At 41.4% G+C, this 22,404-nt stretch overlaps 2 non-coding genes across 2 annotated transcripts; both read left to right on the plus strand.

Moving 5' to 3' along the window:
• The first annotated feature begins 709 nt into the window (after positions 1-709).
• LOC145393120 (5S ribosomal RNA) lies at positions 710-828 on the plus strand. The gene has a single exon (XR_013896137.1). It is a non-coding gene; the product is annotated as a 5S ribosomal RNA (ribosomal RNA).
• A 19,878-nt stretch (positions 829-20,706) lies between these two features.
• On the plus strand, positions 20,707-20,825 carry LOC145393105 (5S ribosomal RNA). Its single transcript, XR_013896122.1, has one exon. It is a non-coding gene; the product is annotated as a 5S ribosomal RNA (ribosomal RNA).
• The last annotated feature ends 1,579 nt before the right edge of the window (positions 20,826-22,404 follow it).

Raw genomic sequence — 22,404 nt, forward strand, 5'->3', positions numbered from 1 at the left:
GGTAGGCATTGCATCCCCACAGAGTGAAGAAACTTGCAGGTCCAGGAGGTAGAACCGGAAAAGTACAGGGTGAAGCAGAAACCTGGCATAGCAAAAAGCACCTTGCTGATGGGTCATTCCATCGTGAGAAACGTTACATTCAGAGATAAGTTACTGATCTACTCTCACTTGAATTCTCTTATGTAGGCAATATAAATAAATGCCGTGTGCAAGGAATACTACCAACACCTCACACTACATTATGCCATAGTCTAATCAGATTATTCATATGTTTTTATGCTGATTTTATATATTTTTTTAAAAGTGGCATGAGAAACGTTACCGTGATGCTACCCCACCTTTTACTTTGCATTAGTATTTTCAATAACTGTGATTTTACTGGTTCAATCAAGAAGTGCTTTATATCAATAATATGTCAATGTATGAGGATCATAACCATACTCAGCAAATTCTGTTTCTCCTAAGAATTTTGCTACTGTTAAGGAAAATGTGACCATGAGACACGTTACAGGAAAAGTGAGAAACGATACTTGTGCGAATGTTGTTTTTCATATAATTACAAAATCATCTCTTATGAAGGTTACAGTAATTGTAAATATCACAAAACAATGCAGATCACATATTAATATGAAACACATGATAAATTAACCAAAACATGATTCTAGTAAAGCAGGGTTGGGGTGATGCAGTGGAAAACAACTATGTAATTTTGAATGGCCATGCCACGTTGAGTACACCGCTTCCCGTCCGATAAGCGAAGTTAAGCAACGTTGGGTCTGGTTAGTACTTGGATGGGTGACCGCCTGGGAACACCAGATGCTGTTGGCATAACTCCCTACATGTCAAGTGGGGTTGGTGGAGGATTAGTGCCCCTCCCTGTAAAACAATTAACTCTAAGCCCTTGACCACCCCGTTTGGGATACATGGCGTCTGGCAATGGATGGATGAACATAAATTACCTTATAACATGTAGGTAACCCTACGGCCAGTAATTGATGTGAAAGTTACATGATAAGCTTGCCTGTATATCATACCAATGATATAAACAACACAAAAATTAAAGATCAACTACTTGCTCATCGAAGATGGAAAATTCATCCTTTTAGACTAACTAACTGAGGAAGGAAAGTTCATCGCTTTGAATGTGTGTCATTCTTGACACATAAGGAGTTGGCAATACCTGCACAACCATATCCTCTGAGATCTCGTCTCTGTCCGGGTTGTCAGGAAAACGAAACTGGCTATCACCTAGTCTGTCAGTGCCTCTCTTTCTTAAATAATTAACTTCGAAAATGCCTGGCTCCGGAACTGATTCTACCACTGCAACATAATGCGTTGACTTCTTGGTAGTGTAATGAACTAGTACTTAGTTACCTGGGGATGGTTTTTGTGTTGCCTTAATATTAGTAGTACTCTGTGACTCAGGCTGGGACATGAATGACTGATATTTCTGCAAGAGATGGTGTACTTTCCCTATCACTGCTAGTACTGGAGTCAGATTGTGGGTCATAGCTAGTCTCCTCAAGATAGCACTGCTTAAAAGGTGATTGGTCTGCAGTCAAATGATACAGTGCTACTTTATAGTGGCCAAGAGGTTTTACTGACCTGCACTGCTGAATGGATTTTGCTGCCTTACAGTTTTACCAGATCTTTACATATTTTGACTTCTCAGTGTTTATATATTCAGTAGACACATATATTAGTTCAGTTTTATCAGTTATTTGTTCAGCCTCCTCATAATATTCGACAGCAGACCTTACTGTACAGCAACCTTGCAAAACTTGCCTGTAGACATTCCATTTTAGTAAAGCTCCAATCCCATCATGAGGGCCCTTGCATGATATTTTTCTTGAAAGTTCCATTCAGCAGTGCAGTTGTGGTCTTTGTAAAAGGTTAGAGCTGCCACAGAATACCTATTCGTGAAGTGGGCTGCTGCCCCATCAGTCCACAATGATACATGTGTAAAATGAATACCAGCAGAATGCAAATAATCAACAATAGCACTATTAAACACCTGAACTTCAAGGCTAGAGTGTGAGGCTGTATTTGAAATTACTGCTAATGGCATTGTAGCAATCTCTCCATCTTTGACATAATGAACAACTGCAGTGTAACTATAGTCGCGGCGCTCGAGTCTGAGGTTGTCATTATCGTACCCTGGCAACCTACCATTCAAAAGTGCATCCGATTTCATATCATATGACACACAAATCATACTATTATGTGCAAATATATTATACACGAATAATATTATACATGATCATATCATACACGAATCACATGCGTCTCATATTATACTCGAACTCAGACGCACTTTTGAATGGTAAGTTGCCAGGGCATGATAATAACAACTTCAGAGTCGGGCGCTGTGACTATAGTCTGTAATGCTAGGTGCGAAAGGCCCGACTCCTAGGTCCTGACTCCTAAAGCACCTAACATGTAGCGGGGTCCTCTTTCGAGACCGGAGCTTAGTGCAATGAAGAGAGGCAGGACACTAAAACTTCAGGCAATAACCTTTACACGTATATTACCACAGTCAGACACAGGACAAAAACAGCAGATATTGCAACACAATATATGACAAAGAAATAAAACCTTAACTAGGATATTAGTATATCGCAGGATACTGGCTTAACTAATACTGATGCCAATACAGTAATTCTAGTGTACATGTATACAGGGAACACGGGCGCGCGTGGGAGCGCGGGGAAAGAGAGAGAGAGAGAGAGAGAGACACAGACACATGGGGGGGGGAGGGGAAAGGACTCGTGACGGGTCAGAACAGTTATAGTAATATTGGGAGACGGTAAGTATTATTAATTCGAACTTAGTATCAACTGATAGCAAAAGGGTTTTGGCATTTGCTTCTATCTCTTATTTGCGTTTACGCTAGCTGTTAGGAGGAAATTCTTTAGGAAGCGAAGGAGTGGAGGGCACTGTGTTTACTGCAATACAAATGGGAGAATATTATTTACACTTTCTCTACTATTTTCTGGTAACAATGAACATGGGTGTATTTTCACTATAGAGGATTCCTTGGGGGAAGAGTCTTACTGGTTTTCTGCAAGGGCGTCACTAGTGAGTCGGATTCCTCAGCACTTACTCTCTGTGCTCGTTCTTACTCATTCACCCGTGATTTCACTCGCCCCGATATTTAACATAAATTAAGCCACTGTATCACTGTGTACCTGTTTCTAGGGCAACGTCACACTTAACATAAGTCAATCCACTAGTTACACAATTTACTCATATAGTGGGGGCGGCGGGGAGACACGCCGGTGTAGCGTTATAATAGGCGTTTTTTGTAGCACCTCGGAAAGTCAAAAGGGTTTGGGTTTCCGCTGTTGGAGTTTACAGAACGCTAAGCAATAGCACAGCCAGACGAACGAGCACTGTGAGCCCTAGAAGAACTGTCGATATTGAAATGCGTGGCTTTAACAGACACACATACGGTACTCCAGAATATTCCGGAGAATACCATAGTATCCCCGACAACCAGGCGAACCAGAAACAACGGAGTTCGCCCACGAGAATGCCGACACCCCCACTCGGACCCAACGGGGTAGCCGCCACCAGCCACTATCATTCCGGGCAACAACGACGCATGTCAGCCCGGGCCGTGCGCCCCTGTGACATTCAACCACCACGCCGCCGCCACCGTAGGCGAAAGACTACCTTCGCGTGGCGGAATCGCCGAGTTAGCTAGGGGTGGAGTCAGAAACTGTACTCCAGACAGCACCCCTAAGGTAGAGACGATCTATGGTCGCTCTAATAGTGACAAGGTAGAGACGATCAACGGTAGCTCCCTTCAAAACCAGGTAGAAACGATCAATGGTCGCTCCCATAAAAAAAAGATAGAGACGATCTATGGTCGCTCACATAAAAATCAGGAAGAGACGATCAATGGTCGCTCCCTGAAAGCTCAGGTAGAGACGATCAACGGTCGCTCCCTCAGCACACCGGTAGAGACGATCAATGGTCGCTCCCATAAAAAAAAGATAGAGACGATCTATGGTCGCTCACATAAAAATCAGGAAGAGACGATCAATGGTCGCTCCCTGAAAGCTCAGGTAGAGACGATCCACGGTCGCTCCCTCAGCACCCCGGTGGAGACGATCGATGGTCGCTCCCAGGGTATAGTGAGGAGGAAAGACCTCCCTGTCTCCCCCGGCCTCTGTTCCCTGCGCGAGGCCCTTGAGAAGACCCACCTGTCGGGCCCCCGTGACAGCCGCTGCCGCAGTCCTTCCCTGCCGGCGCCCCTGCCCATAGGAGACCGTAGTCCGTCGCTTTCTAGTGTAATAAATGTTGTTGCCTTATTTGAAATTTTGGCCACGACGCGCATCCCGATGCTCTTTTGTTTGTTTAGGTTAGCAGACAGGCGGATCGGTGGCAAGAAGAATGAAACTCTACACTTTTATGTTTTTGTGCCCCACACCGATGTGTCTGCCAGCATAATTGTGGTTGCGGGAAGAACCACACAATATGGTGGCAACGGTGGCGGAAGTGGAGCAGTACAAACGCCACTGGAGGTCCGAGGTACTGGCTGGAGAGGTAAAGGCGCCTGTTCCCTGGTCTAAATGAAATAGCGGCTTCCGTTAAACCAAAAGAAATAGACTAGTTCACAAAAGAAACAGTGATGTTTGTGGAAAAACTGCAGCATTATCCTCGTCAGCGCCTATATAAACTGCAGCAGTAAATACTGCACAGATGTGAAAAGCGCAACAGTGAATGTGGAGTAGGCCTATGCCACAAGGTGAAAGAACAACTATGCAGTGAACTGTGTAAGAAATGGTTGCACGCACGGTGTGACAAAGTGCCGGTTGAATTATACAAAGTTTTACCAACTTTTGAAGAGCTAATGTGGTTCAGTAGAAGGTGTACAGCACAAGTGACCGATTATTTGTCTATCTGTAGCCAGACGCCTTAATCCCGTAAGGGGAGGCCGTTTGTCTTTGAGGTGGTGGTTTTACGGGGCTGATTATGCAGACATTTACGAAGGCTGAGGCAAAAACTGAGGAGTTCGAAGGTGCAGCACAAAAGAACAAGGATGATTTAATGAGTGGCATACACAGGAATAAAAAAAACTGTTGAGAAAGAAGATAAAGAAAGAAGGAAGAATAATGTAGCGATGTTAAATGAAGACACTGCCACAAAGAGAAAGGGAAGGGACTGAGAAATGTAATGATATAATTCAGAACAGCTTAGGGTTGGAGGACATTGAGTTGGAGAAAGTGATAAGATTGGGAAAGGAACCTGCCAACAAGACTACACCTGTGCTTGTGAAAATGAAAAATGAAGGACAAAACCAGGTAGTAATAGGGCATGCAAAAACGTTCAGAAACGAAACTGATTCATTGAAAAATAAAATAGATATATCGCCATACATTAGAGTGAAGGAAAAGGAGGAAAATGATCGTATGAAAAAAGAACTGATGAAAAAAAGGGTGAAACTAGAATTTGGAGATGTAAATTGATTGAAAGAATGGAAGACACTACAGAATGGTCATTGCAGGAAGTATTGATGGAACCACAGAAAATAACAGTAAATATTAACATCCTGGTAGTGTAGGTAATGTAAATTGTGAAGAAAAATATGTAAAATTGAAATTAATAAATGCACAAGGGTTAATATGCATAAATACATGAGTTACAAACAGCAATTAGTGAGTGATATATTTTGCATCACTAAAACACAGCTGAAAAGAGATAAAGATAAGTGAAAATATGTGTAAAATAGACAGCATGAAAAGATTTAAAGATGATAAAGGAGGCGGTCTTATGTTATTGTGTAAGAAAAGTGGTGCTTTTAGTTTGGGGAATATCAGTTCAATAAACAGACATCTGTTGCTTGGTAAAGGTAAACTTAGGAAGCACCTGCAGAAATCATTTTAGTTTCCTTATCAGCTGTGGATGCAATTCAGTAGTAGTCTAAGCAAATAGAAAATGATAAAATTGTTGAAGAAAAAGAGGATGATACATGTATTATTCGGTGATAAGAATGGATATGTTGGCTTTATTGCTGAACAGTGATTGAATGAAACTGAAACAAAAATGGATAGAAAAACATATATAAGTTGAGTATATTAAATGACAAACCAATTTGTGAATGACATAACGGGGAAGAGGAGGGCAGAAGAATATGACACTGTACTAGTGAATGATAAAATGTATGACATTTAAAGAAATTAAAGAAAAACAAAATATAGTACATAGATCCGAACTTTATTTAAGTAACAATATAAAGAACAAAAGAAAATCTTGACAACAAAAAGTAACAAAAAAATATACCACAAGTACTAAGACACTGGAAGATTATGTTCACTATTTGGAAGGTGAGATAAAGGCAGAAAACAGTGTTAAAATTGTAGAACTGATGAATAATCTGATTAAAGGTAAAGACAGACAAAGCCCTCCTAAGAGTGTATAATAGAATAATAACTGTATGTAATGGAATGAAAGAACCACCATGGGTAAATAAATGATGGCATAAGGAAATTAGACAAGAAAAAGCTATAACAAGAGAAGGAGGGCAAACTCAGACGAAAAAAGAAATATTGTTGTCATCAGTATGTGGACCAAAGGTAAAAGGTACAAAAGATGATAAAAGACGAGATTTGGAAACATGAAAATGACAAATAAGCTCAAAGAAGGTAAAACAAAAGGATATCAGAAACATAAGGACAAGTGTTAAAAGCATGAATGAAACTTCCATTTTATCATGATGACAATCAGATGATGTATGAGGAAGCAGAAACGTTGTGGAATACTGGAGACAAATATACCAAAAACAAGACAGTAGTATATGTAAATGTTGGAACACACAGTAAAAAGAAAAGTATGAAACCTATCATGAAATTCCCAGAGCACTGTAACCGAAACCGACGTGACTCCCGGAAGAAATGTTGAAAATCACGATCCCTGAAGGTGATAGTTACCCCCAACTAAATGTTTAAAAAATGCTCTGACGATTGTTAAACTATGGATTATCAGCAGCACCGGACGAGTTAAAACCAGAATTTTATAAAATCATTCTAAATAGTGAAGATTTATAGAAATTTTAATGAATTGTTATAACACAATCTTAAGTCCAAATTCAGGTTTCTGTTTTAAACTCTGGATTACTGCATAATCCCAGATCACAGATATTCAGAACGAGGTTTTGAGCCGTCAAGGCCGGTTTAATCCATCCACAGTTTACACCGCCTCGAGGGGGTGGATTGGCGGGAGATCGAGACTGGCAGGTGGCAACATGAATACGAGATTATTCTTTGCATAGATTTCTACAGAGTGAAGAGTTTGTAGAGAGGAGACTATTGGTTGAAATGTGCGATAATGCCCTTAAATAGATTCATAAGTACAGTCGGCTGTAGTAGTCTTGTTACTCACTGCCATCCTTCTCTCCCTCATGTGGCACGACGCACTACTCGTGTGGGTAGGAGGCACACAGCAGAGATTTTTCTTAAGTAGTTTGATACAAGGAATCGACATATTACCATGCGGTTGAATGATCCACAGAGGATATAATATAGAATGTCTGAGGGTATGTGGTGTTACTTGCAATAGCGTATGTATATATATATATATATATATATATATATATATATATATATATATATATATATATATATATATAGTCCACCCCTACCACCACTTTCTTCTTCAGGGGCAGTATATATATATGTATATATATATATATATATATATATATATATATATATATATATATATATATATATATACTGCCCCTGAAGAAGAAAGTGGTGGTAGGGTGGACGAGGTGGGGTGATGGAGAGGGTGAGGTAAGGGAAGGGAGAGGGGGGAGGGGAGAAAGTCAGAAGAACGGGACGTGAACGGCGGAGGTGGTGAAGCACCGAAGCAGCGTCAGTGGGAGAGGAGGGGAAAGGGAATGAAGATGTCCCACGGTTCAACTGGGTTATTGTGGGTAATAGTGATAGTAGCCCATCTTGCTTCGATCATTGTCTTGCATGCCTCTAGGGGAAGAAAAGTGGCAGCTTGTGGGGACATCCAGGTCCTAAATTCTCAAAAGGCCTTAGTAGTGTTCGTGTCCTTGCAGTTCAGAAGTTGTCTCACTTGGGTTTGACATCCCAGCTTGTACTTTATTTTTACTTTAACACTATTTGTCCTGAGAGATGCCATCAATGGAACTACTTTAGACTACAAGGCCAACGTTTTCAGAGGGGATACAATTAATATGAGTGGTAAGGAGAAGGAAGGGGTGAGGCAGTGGAGCGATGGGAGATGGAGACGTAGGTGAAATCAAGGGAAGGCTGGGGATGGGGGGTGGGGGGAGAGAACCAGTACTTGGCCGTTGCCACGGTAGTGACAACGGAATGGCAGGGGGTAAGCCCACTGTACGTACGTAAGTAGGTATGTACAGTACCATACATGCAGTCTGGCGTACTGGGCCGTCATTCCAAGCACAGTATGCTTCACAATGTCTCTTCCTCATCAATGTATTTTGTGTATTAGGTTATATCTTAATTTTCCCTAGTATCCTGTTATTATTGGTGTGTTGCTGGCAGACATTACATCAATAAAGTATTAATGGATACTGTGGTGTACACAGTATGCAGAAAAATGGCTACAGAGGAATTATTACAAAAATCACCAAAGCCACGTTGAATACGACTGTTTGACAGGAAGCTTTTTACTACCTACTCCTTTGGTCTTAAATTATTCCATCTTGATGACGTCATGTATAGTATGTGCATCCTTTAACACTGACGTGGTCCCGGAAAGGGCTGCTTTCCTGTGGTGGCACCAGTATTACCGAGCGGCTCCTCTACCCGTCTATGTAAATGTCCCTGAGCTGCCTCCCTATCCCACGAAGAGAAATGTTAGACTTGAGGAGAAAGTCAACTTCATTCTGCAGTACACCAGGTTTACATCTACATGCACGTAATTAACAAAAAATAATTAACCTGGCATAAACTGAATTAAACCGATAAAGAAGAGGTGGCAGATGTCTGCCTTGTTTATTTGTGTGTGTGGTAGTGTACAGTGTAGTACTCTGATGTGTTGTTAATTAGTAGTGTGGTAGTGTACAGTGTAGTACGCTGATGTGTTGTTAATTCGTAGTGTGGTAGTGTACAGTGTAGTACTCTGATGTTGTTAATTAGTAGTGTGGTAGTGTACAATGTAGTACTCTGATGTGTTGTTAATTAGCAGTCTGGTAGTGTACAGTGTAGTACTCTGATGTGTTGTTAATTAGCAGTCTGGTAGTGTACAGTGTAGTACTCTGATGTGTTGTTAATTAGTCGTGTAGAGTGTAGTACTCTGATGTGTTGTTAATTAGTAGTGTGGTAGTGTACAATGTAGTACTCTGATGTGTTGTTAATTCGTAGTGTGGTAGTGTACAGTGTAGTACTCTGATGTGTTGTCAATTGGTAGTGTGGTAGTGTACAGTGTAGTACTCTGATGTGTTGTTAATTAGTAGTGTGGTAGTGTACAGTGTAGTACTCTGATGTGTTAATTAGAAGTGTGGTAGTGTACAGTGTAGTACTATGATGTGTTGTTAATTAGTAGTGTGGTAGTGTACAGTGTAGTACTCTGATGTGTTGTTAATTAGTAGTGTGGTAGTGTACAGTGTAGTACTCTGATGTGTTGTTAATTAGTAGTGTGGTAGTGTACAGTGTAGTACTCTGATGTGTTGTTAATTAGTAGTGTGGTAGTGTACAGTGTAGTACTCTGATGTGTTGTTAATTAGTAGTACAGTCAGTGTGGTGGTACAGTCTCCCTGGTATTCCTGCACATATTTACATTATAGTAATCATAAGGCTTTATGCTAGTAACTAATGCCAAAGTGTTGGTGTGTGTGTGTGTGTGTGTGTGTGTGTGTGTGTGTGGACACATTTCCAAGCCACCCAGGAGGTAGTGTCAGGGCTCGTTTTTTTTCCAGTGGTGTCCCCGCCATGAGCTGGTCAGGCAGGCCTAATCCACCAGTACACAGAGAGCAGGTGTTAGTGTGGGGGGGAGGGGGTGATACTGAATTAGTGTAGATGAAATACAATTGTAGTGTCGTGTACAGGTAAGACAGTGAACTCAGTCATCTAGCTCGGAAAGGACCAACCCATCACTGGTCACAAAGTTTATTAAACCTATAAATAAGTTGCATACCAAAGACATTATATGTAGTTGGGTCCTCTTCTATAAAAATGTCCACCCAATCAACTGCACTTGAGCCAACGATTATGGTTACGTACGGACACCAGCGAGTAATTTCCTTCACACCGGACAAACCTTCCGATCTTCCTGGAGAGTACAATTCCACAATCTCCAGTCCACACCGTCGCGCCTCCTCTTCAGTAATGTAATTGTATGTTCCGCCGGTATCCAGGAGGCCGGTCACTTGTACTCCATTAACGGTATAGGTGACCATTTGAGCTTGTACTGGTTCCGGCAGGTCATCAGTCGTTACAAAGTCTAGGGTTGGTAGGGGGTCCGAATCCTGTGGCTTTAAGGGAAAGAAGTTCCGTAGACAACACTGGTAATACACCAACACATCCCTTCCCAACAGCGGTGTAGTGGGACCATCTTCACCCACCAAAACATACGGGTAAATAGTGATCATTTCTCCACTGACGGTCTTACACTGGAACTCAATGTTACTCATGTCTCCCACTATCACCTCTGGACACTCTTCGTCAGCCGGTCCCATACTCTCCAGCAGACCACACTGCTTGACCAGCGACAAAGGTAACACTGTTGTGTCAATGCCTGAGTCAATCAGCATCCGGAATGTGTAGTCCCCAACTTGCATCTCCACAAACGGCATTATTGGGTCAATGTGCCCCTCCGGTCCATAAAGGACTTCGACAGACAACATTGTAAACTACTAATGTAGTATACTATATAAAGCTTTAAGCGTATCAACTATACAAACTTTAGCCTTTGAACAATGTTACTAGGAATAACACGGAGTTATCACCCGAGCGTGCACTCACTGCAACACACACTCGAATGATGACCCTCTTGTACTCATCCGCGACCTTTTATAACCTGTCAGCTGGTGAGAATAATTATTTGATTATGTACACCATCTGTGCGAATAACTTTCATTATTTTCACCAAAATCTAATTTTGATTTATTATCTTAATAAATTATTAATCTATATGAAAATGATCACGTTAAATCAAAAAGAAAATAATTATTATAATTGCATTTATCGGGTATCGGCAAGCGCCCGGGGATTAAAATAATACCTGTCGGAATTCAAATTTCAGTTCATCTTTTTGGCTTCATTATGACTCAGGCATTTTAAAATAATGGACATTTACGAAATCTGTTGTAAGTATGCTTGCTTATGTATTGTATGCATTACTGTTGGCCTGTATATATATTTTATTTTACTTATTCATTTTTTGTGCCTCATCCACTTAATGCCACAAAAACATGGAAGTAAATCTGATTATTTTAATTTCTAGGGGCATATATCAACCCAGGAACCAGCAGTCATTCAACGACTGTAATAATATTGGTAAATATCGTTTCGGCTCCAAAATTTCCATAAAATTTTTATTGATTTATCTATTTCTTAAATCTATTTTCACGCCGAATTATAGGGATCTTCTCTCTTAATTTTCCTGGACAAATGCTTGGTTTGGCACTTAATTGTAATGATAAATGCGATGGCGGATGAAGGTATGGGAGGTGTAGAGTCCATAGGGATGGATCCAGAACTATTTTTGAGGTATTGCCCATATCACTTTCTAGTGTAATAAATGTTGTTGCCTTATTTGAAATTTTGGCCACGACGCGCATCCCGATGCTCTTTTGTTTGTTTAGGTTAGCAGACAGGCGGATCGGTGGCAAGAAGAATGAAACTCTACACTTTTTTGTTTTTGTGCCCCACACCGATGTCTGCCAGCATAATTGTGGTTGTGGCAAGAACCACACAATATGGTGGCAACGGTGGCGGAAGTGGAGCAGTACAAACGCCACTGGAGGTCCGAGGTACTGGCTGGAGAGGTAAAGGCGCCTGTTCCCTGGTCTAAATGGAATGGCGGCTTCCGTTAAACCAAAAGAAATAGACTAGTTCACAAAAGAAACACTGTGATGTTTGTGGAAAAACTGCAGCATTATCCTCGTCAGCGCCTATATAAACTGCAGCAGTAAATACTGCACAGATGTGAAAAGCGTAACAGTGAATGTGGAGTAGGCCTATGCCACAAGGTGAAAGAACGATTATGCAGTGAACTGTGTAAGAAATGTTTGCACGCACGGTGTGACAAAGTGCCGGTTGAATTATACAAAGTTTTACCAACTTTTGAAGAGCTAATGTGGTTCAGTAGAAGGTGTACAGCACAAGTGACCGATTATTTGTCTATCTGTAGCCAGACGCCTTAATCTCGTAGGGGGAGGCCGTTTGTCTTTGAGGTGGTGGTTTTACGGGGCTGATTATGCAGACATTTACGAAGGCTGAGGCAAAAACTGAGGAGTTGGAAGGTGCAGCACAAAAGAACAAGGATGATTTAATGAAATGAGGGTAAATTTTTACTTTTACTCCCGCACGCCATTTTTGCATGGAATTTTCATTTTCCTAGTATTTTCAGTGTAATTCATTTGAATTTGACCTTCATTTCTGTCGGAAATCACTCGTTTTTGAGTTACACCCCCCCCACCCCCAATGTTTCACACTTGAACAGGAGGTTCTGGCAGGTTGGATTACGCAAAAACGAGTGATTGCCGACAGAAATGAAGGTCAAATTCAAATGAATTACACTGAAAATACTGAGAAAATGAAAATTCCATGCAAAAGCCTAACCTTGCTGAAATAAACCTAACCTAACCATACTTAAACCGGTAAATTTTTACAAGTGGACAATACACCCCGTAGGTAGTGCAATATATTTTTCTGGCAGTTTTTGATGCGATATCGAATGTTTCTGACCTTCATTTTCGTCGGAAATGCCTCATTTCCCCTCTTTTCCAATCATGAACTTTGGACAAGTAGGTGAAATCAAGCATTTTCCCAAAAAAGTGAAGTAAAAAACAACTCAGATCGCATAAAAAACCACAGAAAAATATAATTTTAAGCTTCTTATCGAACTTGTTTCCTAATTGGGGGGCTCCGCCCCCCAGACCCCCCAGCCTGGCCGTGTTTCCTAACTGGGGGGCTCCGTCCCCCAGACCCCCCAGCCTGGCCGTTTCCTAACTGGGGGGCTCCGCCCTCCAGACCCCCCTGACATTAAACTAACCTAACCTAACCTATCCTAGGGGAGTGCTTACCTTGAGATACGATGGTCCAGGACGAGAGTCGTCCGTTTCTTGCGTCTTTTCTTGGTCTTATTCAAATAAAAAGTATGCCTGCACCGCCAGATCTTGTCTTTTTCTGTATTATGTTCTGGGCACTTTGGAACTGTAGATCTAATTACTCCATGGTCTTTCAAGAACGATATGGCACTATCTTCGTTTTCATAAAACGTAGCGAAAGCTTTCATGTAATTTAACTCGCACCAATTACAGACCGCCAGAGCGCAATGACTTTGTTCAGGGGACTGACGAAGTTTCAAAATTTGAAATTCGAGGGGAAATGAAAAGGATGCACTTGATTGGCTATTGTCTATTGAATGTGATTGGTTGAAGCCGGATTACATGCGCAGCGGTAACGCACGTACTAACACACACCCTACCCTTGCTAACGCACGCACGAACACACATAATATCCTAGCCTCCTCTCCGTCAACATGTCCGCCCGCCTCTGTCAGGTACATTAGTTAGTGGTTAATTAAACTAGTAAAATGAAATTTCCGACGGGTAGGACACACTCTGCGTTGCTAAGTATCATATTCGAAGTAAGATAATGGAAGAAAATGTGTCCGGTGCCGTACGGGAGTAATTATACAATAATACCTATAATAATTATTTTCCTTTTGATTTAACGTGATCATTTTCATATAGATTAATAATTTATTAAATCAAAATTAGATTTTGGTGAAAATAATGAAAGTTATTCGCACTGATGGTGTACATAATCAAATAATTATTCTCACCAGCTGACAGGTTATAAAAGGTCGCGGATGAGTACAAGAGGGTCATCATTCGAGTGTGTGTTGCAGTGAGTGCACGCTTGGGTGATAACTCCGTGTTATTCCTAGTAACATTGTTCAAAGGCTAAAGTTTGTAGAGTTGATACGCTTAAAGCTTTATATAGTATACTACATTAGTAGTTTACAATGTTGTCTGTCGAAGTCCTTTATGGGCCGGAGGGACACATAGACCCAATAATGCCGTTTGTGGAGATGCAAGTTGGGGACCACACATTCCGGATGCTGATCGACTCAGGCATTGACACAACAGTGTTACCTTTGTCGCTGGTCAACCAGTGTGGTCTGCTGAAGAGTATGGGACCGGCTGACGAAGAGTGTCCAGAGGTGATAGTAGGAGACTTGAGTAACATTGAGTTCCAGTGTAAGACCGTCAGTGGAGAAATGATCACTATTTACCCGTATGTTTTGGTGGGTGAAGATGGTCCCACTACACCGCTGGTGGGAATGGATGTGTTGGTGTATTACCAGTGTTGTCTACGGAACTTCTTTCCCTTAAAGCCACAGGATTCGGACCCCCCTACCAACCCTAGACTTTGTAATGACTGATGACCTGCCGGAACCAGTACAAGCTCAAATGGTCACCTATACCGTTAATGGAGTACAAGTGACCGGCCTCCTGGATACCGGCGGAACATACAATTACATTACTGAAGAGGAGGCGCGACGGTGTGGACTGGAGATTGTGGAATTGTACTCTCCAGGAAGATCGGAAGGGTTGTCCGGTGTGAAGGAAATTATTCGCTGCTGTCCGTAGGTAACCATAATCGTTGGCTCAAGTGCAGTTGATAGGGTGGACATTTTTATAGAAGAGGACCCAACTACATATAATGTCTTTGGTATGCAACTTATAGGTTTAATAAACTTTCTGTGACCAGTGATGGGTTGGTCCTTTCCGAGCTAGATGACTGAGTTCACTGTCTTACCTGTACACGACACTACAATTGTATTTCATCTACACTAATTCAGTATCACCCCCTCCCCCCCAAACTAACACCTGCTCTCTGTGTACTGGTGGATTAGGCCTGCCTGACCAGCTCATGGCGGGGACACCACTGGAAAAAAAACGAGCCCTTACACTACATCCTGGGTGGCTTGGAAATGTGTCCACACACACACACACACACACACACACACACACACACACACACACACACACACACCACCAACACTTTGGCATTAGTTACTAGCATAAAGCCTTATGATTACTATAATGTAAATATGTGCAGGAATACCAGGGAGACTGTACAACCACACTGACTGTACTACTAATTAACAACACATCAGAGTCCTACACTGTACACTACCACACTACTAATTAGCAACACAGAGTACTACACTGTACACTACCACACTACTAATTAACAACACATCAGAGTACTACACTGTACACTACCACACTACTAATAGACAACACATCAGAGTACTACACTGTACACTACCACACACCACGAATTAACAACACATCAGAGTACTACACTGTACACCACACTACTAATTAACAACACATCAGAGTACTACACTGTACACTACCACACTACTAATTAACAACACATCAGAGTACTACACTGTACACTACCACACTACGAATTAACAACACATCAGAGTACTACACTGTACACTACTAATTAAGAACACATCAGAGTACTACGCTGTACACTACTAGACTGCTAATTAACAACACATCAGAGTACTACATTGTACACTACCACACTACAAATTAACAACACATCAGAGTACTACACTGTACACTACCACACTACTAATTAACAACACATCAGAGTACTACACTGTACACTACCACACACACAAATAAACAAGGCAGACATCTGCCACCTCTTCTTTATCGGTTTAATTCAGTTTATGCCAGGTTAATTATTTTGTGTTAATTACGTGCATGTAGATGTAAACCTGGTGTACTGCAGACTGAAGATGACTTTCTCCTGAAGTCAAACATTTCTCTTCGTGGGATAGGGAGGCAGCTCAGGGACATTTACATAGACGGGTAGAGGAGCCGCTCGGTAATATTGGTGCCACCACAGGAAGGCAGCCCTTTCCGGGACCACGTCAGTGTTAAAGGATGCACATACTATACATGACGTCATCAAGATGGAATAATTTAAGACCAAAGGAGTAGGTAGTAAAAAGCTTCCTGTCAAACAGTCGTATTCAACGTGGCTTTGGTGATTTTTGTAATACTTCCTCTGTAGCCATTGTTCTGCATACTGTGTACACCACAGTATCCATTAATACTTTACTGATGTAATGTCTGCCAGCAACACACCAATAATAACAGTATACAAAGGAAAATTAAGATATAACCTAATACACAAAATACATTGATGAGGAAGAAACATTGTGAAGCTAATGTGCTTAGAATGACGGCCCAGTACGCCAGACTGCATGTATGGTACTGTACATACCTACTTACGTACGTACAGTGGGCTTACCCCCTGCCATTCCGTTGTCACTACCGTGGCAACGGCCAAGTACTGGTTCTCTCCCCCCACCCCCCATCCCCAGCCTTCCCTTGATTTCACCTACGTCTCCATCTCCCATCCCTCCACTGCCTCACCCCTTCCCTCTCCTTACCACTCATATTAATTGTATCCCCTCTGAAAACGTTGGCCTTGTAGTCTAAAGTAGTTCCGTTGATGGCATCTCTCAGGACAAATAGTGTTAAAGTAAAAATAAAGTACAAGCTGGGATGTCAAACCCAAGTGAGACAACTTCTGAACTGCAAGGACACGAACACTACTAAGGCCTTTTGAGAATTTAGGACCTGGATGTCCCCACAAGCTGCCACTTTTCTCCCCCTAGAGGCATGCAAGACAATGATCGAAGTAAGATGGGCTACTATCACTATTACCCACAATAACCCAGTTGAACCGTGGGACATCTTCATTCCCTATCCCCTTCTCTCCCACTGACGCTGCTTCGGTGCTTCACCACCTCCGCCGTTCACGTCCCGTTCTTCTTACTTTCTCCCCTCCCCTCTCTCCCTTCCCTTACCTCACCCTCTCCATCACCCCACCTCGTCCACCCTACCACAACTTTCTTCTTCAGGGGCAGTATATATATATATATATATATATATATATATATATATATATATGTATATATATATGTATATATACATACGCTATTGCAAGTAACACCACATACCCTCAGACATTCTATATTATATCCTCTGTGGATCATTCAACCGCATGGTAATAGGTCGATTCCTTGTATCAAACTACTTAAGAAAAATCTCTGCTGTGTGCCTCCTACCCACACGAGTAGTGTGTCGTGCCACATGAGGGAAAGAAGGATGGCAGTAACAAGACTACTACAGCCGACTGTACTTATGAATCTATTTAAGGGCATTACGCACATTTCAACCAATAGTCTCCTCTCTACAAACTCTTCACTCTGTAGAAATCTATGCAAAGAATAATCTCGTATTCATGTTGCCACCTGCCAGTCTCGATCTCCCGCCAATCCACCCCCTCGAGGCGGTGTAAACTGTGGATGGATTAAACCGGCCTTGACGGCTCAAAACCTCGTTCTGAATATCTGTGATCTGAGATTATGCAGTAATCCAGAGTTTAAAACAGAAACCTGAATTTGGACTTAAGATTCTGTTATAACAATTCATTAAAATTTCTATAAATCTTCACTATTTAGAAGGATTTTATAAAATTCTGGTTTTAACTACTCCGGTGCTGCTGATATTCCATATTTTAACAATCGTCAGATCATTTTTTAAACATTTGGTTGGGGGTAACTATCACCTTCAGGGATCGTGATTTTCAACATTTCTTCCGGGAGTCACGTCGGTTTCGGTTACAATGCTCTGGGAATTTCATAAGTTTCATACTTTTCTTTTTACTGTGTGTTCCAACATTTACATATACTACTATCTTGTTTTTGGTATATTTGTCTCCAGTATTCCACAACGTTTCTGCTTCCTCATACATCATCTGATTGTCATCATGATAAAATGGAAGTTTCATTCATGCTTTTAACACTTGTCCTTATGTTTCTGATATCCTTTTGTTTTACCTTCTTTGAGCTTATTTGTCATTTTCATGTTTCCAAATCTCGTCTTTTATCATCTTTTGTACCTTTTACCTTTGGTCCACATACTGATGACAACAATATTTCTTTTTTCGTCTGAGTTTGCCCTCCTTCTCTTGTTATAGCTTTTTCTTGTCTAATTTCCTTATGCCATCATTTATTTACCCATGGTGGTTCTTTCATTCCATTACATACAGTTATTATTCTATTATACACTCTTAGGAGGGCTTTGTCTGTCTTTACCTTTAATCAGATTATTCTTCAGTTCTACAATTTTAACACTGTTTTCTGCCTTTATCTCACCTTCCAAATAGTGAACATAATCTTCCAGTGTCTTAGTACTTGTGGTATATTTTTTTGTTACTTTTTGTTGTCAAGATTTTCTTTTGTTCTTTATATTGTTACCTAAATAAAGTTAGGATCTATGTACTATATTTTGTTTTTCTTTAGTTTCTTTAAATGTCATACATTTTATCATTCACTAGTACAGTGTCATATTCTTCTGCCCTCCTCTTCCCCGTTATATCCTTCACAAATTGGTTTGTCATTTAATATACTCAACTTACATATGTTTTTCTATCCATTTTTGTTTCAGTTTCATCCAATCACTGTTCAGCAATAAAGCCAACATATCCATTCTTATCACCGAATAATACATGTATCATCCTCTTTTTCTTCTACAATTTTACCATTTTCTATTTGCTTAGACTACTACTGAATTGCATCCACAGCTGATAAGGAAACTAAAATGATTTCTGCAGGTGCTTCCTAAGTTTACCTTTACCAAGCAACAGATGTCTGTTTATTGAACTGATATTCCCCAAACTAAAAGCACCACTTTTCCTACACAATAACATAAGACCGCCTCCTTTATCATCTTTAAATCTTTTCATGCTGTCTATTTTACACATATTTTCACTTATCTTTATCTCTTTTCAGCTGTGTTTTAGTGATGCAAAATATATCACTCACTATTTGCTGTTTGTAACTCATGTATTTATGCATATTAACCCTTGTGCATTTATTAATTTTAATTTTACATATTTTTCTTCACAATTTACACTACCTACACTACCAGGATGTTGATATTTACTGTTATTTTCTGTGGTTCCATCAATACTTCCTGCAATGACCATTCTGTAGTGTCTTCCATTCTTTCAATCAATTTACATCTCCAAATTCTAGTTTCACCCTTTTTTTTCATCAGTTCTTTTTTCATACGATCATTTTCCTCCTTTTCCTTCACTCTTATGTATTGCGATATATCTATTTTATTTTTCAATGAATCAGTTTCGTTTCTGAACGTTTTTGCATGCCCTATTACTACCTGGTTTTGTCCTTCATTTTTCATTTTCACAAGCACAGGTGTAGTCTTGTTGGCAGGTTCCTTTCCCAATCTTATCACTTTCTCCAACTCAATGTCCTCCAACCCTATGCTGTTCTGAATTATATCATTACATTTCTCAGTCCCTTCCCTTTCTCTTTGTGGCAGTGTCTTCATTTAACATCGCTACATTATTCTTCCTTCTTTCTTTATCTTCTTTCTCAACAGTTTTTTATTGCTGTGTATGCCACTCATTTCATTAAATCATCCTTGTTCTTTTGTGCTGCACCTTCCAACTCCTCAGTTTTTGCCTCAGCCTTCGTAAATGTCTGCATAATCAGCCCCGTAAAACCACCACCTCAAAGACAAACGGCCTCCCCTTACGGGATTAAGGCGTCTGGCTACAGATAGACAAATAATCGGTCACTTGTGCTGTGCACCTTCTACTGAACCACATTAGCTCTTCAAAAGTTGGTAAAACTTTGTATAATTCAACCGGCACTTTGTCACACCGTGCGTGCAAACATTTCTTACACAGTTCACTGCATAATCGTTCTTTCACCTTGTGGCATAGGCCTACTCCACATTCACTGTTACGCTTTTCACATCTGTGCAGTATTTACTGCTGCAGTTTATATAGGCGCTGACGAGGATAATGCTGCAGTTTTTCCACAAACATCACAGTGTTTCTTTTGTGAACTAGTCTATTTCTTTTGGTTTAACGGAAGCCGCCATTCCATTTAGACCAGGGAACAGGCGCCTTTACCTCTCCAGCCAGTACCTCGGACCTCCAGTGGCGTTTGTACTGCTCCACTTCCGCCACCGTTGCCACCATATTGTGTGGTTCTTGCCGCAACCACAATTATGCTGGCAGACACATCGGTGTGGGGCACAAAAACAAAAAAGTGTAGAGTTTCATTCTTCTTGCCACCGATCCGCCTGTCTGCTAACCTAAATAAACAAAAGAGGATCGGGATGCGCGTCGTGGCCAAAATTTCAAATAAGGCAACAACATTTATTACACTAGAAAGTGATATGGGCAATACCTCAAAAATAGTTCTGGATCCATCCCTGTGGACTCTACACCTCCCATACCTTCATCCGTCATCGCATATATTATTACAATTAAGTGCCAAACCAAGCATTTGTCCAGGAAAATTAAGAGAGAAGATCCCTATAATTCGGCGTGAAAATAGATTTAAAAAATAGATAAATCAATAAAAATTTTATGGAAATTTTGGAGCCGAAACGATATTTATGGCCATGCCACGTTTAGTACACCGCTTCCCATCCGATCAGCGAAGTTAAGCAACGTTGGGTCTGGTTAGTACTTGGATGGGTGACCGCCTGGGAACACCAGATGCTGTTGGCATCCCTACGTGTCAAGTGGGGTTGGTGGAGGATTAGTGCCCCTCCCTGTAAAACAATTAACTCTAAGCCCTTGGCCACCCCATTTGGGATACATGGCGTCTGGCAATGGATGGATGGATGGATTACAGTCGTTGGATGACTGCTGGTTCCTGGGTTGATATTTGCCCCTATGGGGTGGTACTACTACTCTGCGGCCAGGTTGTGTTAGGAAGAATACTGCCACCGTATTCCCTGCGTGTCGTAAAAGGCGACTAAAAGGGGCGGGGTGAGGGGACTAGGGACCCCCTCCTCTGTTTTGTAGTTCCTAAAAAGAGACAGGCCAGAGAAAGGGATGGGGGATGGAGTTATCCTCGTACCCTGAAGATTGGGTCTATGAATGTGCGTGGATGTAGTACGATTGAGGCTAAAAGGGAGGAGATTGGGAGAATGTTTGTGAGAAGAAAGTTGGATGTGTTAGCTTTGAGTGAAACGAAGATGAAAGGGAAGGGGGAATCTATGTTTGGAAGTGTGAATGGAAGATTGTCAGGTGTTGATAGAGGAAGGGCAAGAGAAGGTGTGGCCTTGTTAGTGAGTCCGGAAGTTCAGCAATGTGTGATTGAATGGAAGGAGGTGTCATCGAGACTGATGTGGGTGAAAGCGAAATTTGAACGTGAGTTGTGGGTGTTTGTGAGTGCATATGGGCCTGGTAGTGAAAGGGATGAACAAGAGAGGGAGTCTTTCTGGAATGATGTTGATGAGTGTCTGCAGAGTTTTGAAGCGAATGTGAATGTGGTAATGATGGGAGATCTGAATGCTAGAGTGGGTAATGTAGCAGTTGAAGGTGTAGTTGGTATGCATGGTGTGCCTGGAAGAAATGAAAATGGGGAACGAATGATAGCGATGTGTGTTGAGCGAGAGATGGTGATTGGGAATACGCTGTTTGAGAAGAAAGATATTTATAAGTATACATGGGTGAGACAGGAGGGTGGAAGGGTTGTTGATAGAGCCTTGATGGACTATGTGGTTGTGTCTAGGAATGTAATAGGAAGATTGTTGGATGTGAGAGTTCTGAGAGGGGAGGGTGGAGGTATGTCTGACCACTACCTGGTGGAGGGAAAGTTAAAAGTAGGAAAGAGATGGATGAGAGCTAGGAGGGTTAGGTGTGGCAGGGAGGTTTTGAAAGTGAGTGAGTTGGATAAAAGAGAGAAAAAGATAGAGTATCAGGAGAAATTGAAAGATGAGTGGAACGCAGTGAAAGATCGGGAAAATGGCAGCGTGGAGGAGGAATGGCAGTTGTTTAAGAGTGCTGTGGTGGGGCATGCAGAAGAGGTGTGTGGTGTGAGACGTGTGGGTGGTGGTGTAAGAAAAGGAAGTGAATGGTGGTGCGAGGAAGTAAGTATGGCTGTGGCTGAGAAGAGACGTGCATATGAAGTGTGGCTGCAGAGGAAGGATGAGATGTCATATGAAAGGTATAAGGAGAAGAGGAATAGAGCGAGAAGGGCTGTGCGTGATGCTAAAGTGGCAGCAGATGAGAGGTGGGGTAGGCGGCTGACAGAGAATTTTCAGCAGAATAAGAAAATGTTTTGGAAGGAGGTGAAAAG

Source organism: Coenobita brevimanus, chromosome 23, assembly GCF_032717465.1.
Source record: "Coenobita brevimanus isolate Jiangsu-jjx chromosome 23, ASM3271746v2, whole genome shotgun sequence".
Taxonomy (NCBI): domain Eukaryota; kingdom Metazoa; phylum Arthropoda; class Malacostraca; order Decapoda; family Coenobitidae; genus Coenobita; species Coenobita brevimanus.